We start from the raw sequence: 2,500 nt of genomic DNA on the forward strand, positions 1-2,500 counted from the left end.
GCGGCCCGAGTTCTCCCGAGCCCGGGTCTTCCTTCTCGCCGCGCTAAAGGGGCCGGCCCGCGTGTGCCGGGGAGGAGGGGTCGCCTCGGCAGCGGCCCCTCGCGGAGGCTCACCCGCCCCTTCCCCTCGCTCCTTCTGTCCGTCGGGCGACGGTCGGCCGTCCCGGCCGTCGCCGCCTCGGCGGGCGAGGGCTAAAGGCGAGGGAGAAAAGGGGACGCCCGAGAAGCCTTCGGGGATCGGAGAAGGAGGCGGCTCCTCCGGCCCTTCCCGCACCGGGGAGTGGGGGCTGGTGGGTGGTGGGTGGCTTTCGCCGCCCGGCGAAATCCCCCGCCCCCCCATCCTCCCGCTCTCGGCCGAACGGGCCCCCGCCGCTGGCGCGGAAGAGGAGAGGGGCTCCCGGGCCTCCGGGCGTTCCGGGTCGCGCTTGCGGGCGCGCGAGGTTCTCGGGCGGCCGGGCCGCGTCCCCGCTCCGGCGGGGCGGCCCGAGCTGCGGCCGTCGTCTCGGGCGCGGTGCCGGGTTACTGAGGGGAACCCCGGGGTCCCGAGACGGACGCCGCGGCGAAGGCGGCGGATGTCGGGCGCGCCCCCGCCGGCGGACGCTCCCCCGAGGGCGGCAGTGGGGGAGGCACCCCGGCGGGGCCATGCAGGTCGTTTCCCTCGCCCCAGGGCCAGGTACCTAGCGCTCCGCGTCTCGGCGGTCCGCCGGTCTCCTCGCCTCGGCGTCGCCAAACGCCGAAGGAAGCCGGGGGGGCCGAAAGGCCGCCGAGCCCGGGCGGAGGTTCAAAGACTCGGGCGGTTCGGCGCGGGCCCGCCGCCGGCGGCGGCGGCGGCGGTGGCGACGGCGGCGGCGGCGGCGGCAGGTGTGCCGGGCGGTGGCGCGGGCGCCCTCGAAGGGGTGGGGAGCCACTCCCGCCGATCCCCTGCGGCGGCGCGTTCCGTTGCGACCGGCCGCACCTCCTGGTCGTCGTCGTCGTCGTCGTTGCCGCCGTCGTCCCGCCGCGCGCGCGGGGCCAACCCGCGCCGCGCCGGGGAGGGGCGCCCTGCCCCCCCCTCTCCGCGGCCCGGCCTCGGCGGAGAGGCCGCGGCGCGTGGCCGGGTCGGCCGCGGGGCCGGACCCCGCCCCCCCGCCTCGAATGCGGGCGCGACTGCCGGCGGAGGGCGCGTGCCCTCCGCCTTGCCTCAGCTGCGGGGTTTGGGCCGCCGGAGCCCGCCGCGCTCCCTTTCCTCGGCCGCCGCCGCGGCGGCGTCGCGTCGCGGCGCCGCTTCGGGCGCGGCGGCGCCTCTCCCCTCGACGGCCTTCCTTCTCCCGGAAGGCGCCGGCGGCGCCGCCCGCCGGCCGTCCTTGGCTCGGCCGCTGGCCCGCCCGGGCGAGCGCTCTGCCCGGTCCCTCCGTGGCCGGACGCCGACGAGTGCACGGCGACCCCGCGGCCGAGCGGCGGCGTCGCCGCTCGGCGGGTGTCCCCCCTCCGGGGGGACGGTCGGCCGCAAGGCGCCCGCCGTCGCCTGCGGCGGTCCCGGCCCGGGCCCCGCCCGTCGCTTCCCCGTCGCCCTTTCCCGGGCCGCGCGCGGGCCGAACGGAAGGCGGTGCGGGCGGCCGCGGGGGCGCGCACCCGCCCGTTCTCTGAGCGGAAGCGAGGAGGGCGGGCGTTGCCCCCCCGGGCTCGGCCCCGTCACGCCTTCCGCCGGGCGCGTGCCCCGCGGAACAGGGGGTTCCCGGCGGCGCGAAGAGGCGGGGGGCGGTCCCGGGAGTGCGGCCGCAGAGGCGGCGGGTCTGCCGCCCGGCAGGCCCCGGGCGCCCGCGGTGCCGGCTCGGGACGCGGCGGCGCCTCGCCTCCGGCGCCGGCGCCGGCGGCGGAGCGCGGCCGGCAGAGGCGCCGGCCTCGCGGCGGGAGCGGTCCCGCCGGGGGCGCGTCGGCGAGGCGGCGGTCGCCGCGCGTCGTTCTCGGGCGTCGTAAGGCCGCTGGGGAGAGCGGGTCGGCCGCGTCTCCGGGGCGGCGGCGCGGCGCGAGTCCGCGGAGCGGTCGAGGGGAAAAGGGAAAAAGCGCGAGCGGGGGCCGACGGCCGCGCCCCCGGCTCAGGTGAGCGCGTCGTCCCGTGAAAGTGGCCGGGCGGGGCGCCGCGCCCCCGCGGTCCGGCGCGCGCCGCGCGGCGCGCCCTCCGTGCGGAGACCGGGCCGAGCCCGGGCGCCTGGGCCGCCTCCGAAGGTCCTCGCGCGTAGGCGGCGTCTCCCCTCGCGGGGGGAGGCGGTCGGGGGCGCGGGCCTCCCCGCCTTTCGGCCGGCCGGCCTTCGGACCGTTTCGTGCGGGGGGGGCGTTTCCCCCCCCCTCCTCCTCCTTTTCCTCCGTTCACGTGTGCCGGTACGGTTCGGAGCGAGGCGCGCCGCCACGGCGTCCTCGCCGCAAGCGAAAAAGGGGGCCGCTTCACGCGAGCGGTCCCGGCCCCTCCGCGCGCGCGGGGTCGGTGCCGAAAGCCAGACAACTCTTAGCGGTGGATCACTCGG

The 2,500-nt window shown here is 80.7% G+C and overlaps 1 non-coding gene across 1 annotated transcript in view; it reads left to right on the forward strand.

Moving 5' to 3' along the window:
* The first annotated feature begins 2,476 nt into the window (after positions 1-2,476).
* Positions 2,477-2,500, forward strand: part of LOC136304361 (5.8S ribosomal RNA) — a 153-nt gene continuing 129 nt past the window's right edge. The window contains exon 1 of the ribosomal RNA XR_010724511.1: positions 2,477-2,500. This exon is cut by the window's right edge and continues 129 nt beyond it. This is a non-coding gene — a ribosomal RNA (5.8S ribosomal RNA).

Source organism: Chamaea fasciata, unplaced genomic scaffold, assembly GCF_029207755.1.
Source record: "Chamaea fasciata isolate MVZ Bird 193981 ecotype frontalis unplaced genomic scaffold, bChaFas1.0.hap1 SCAF_75, whole genome shotgun sequence".
Taxonomy (NCBI): domain Eukaryota; kingdom Metazoa; phylum Chordata; class Aves; order Passeriformes; family Sylviidae; genus Chamaea; species Chamaea fasciata.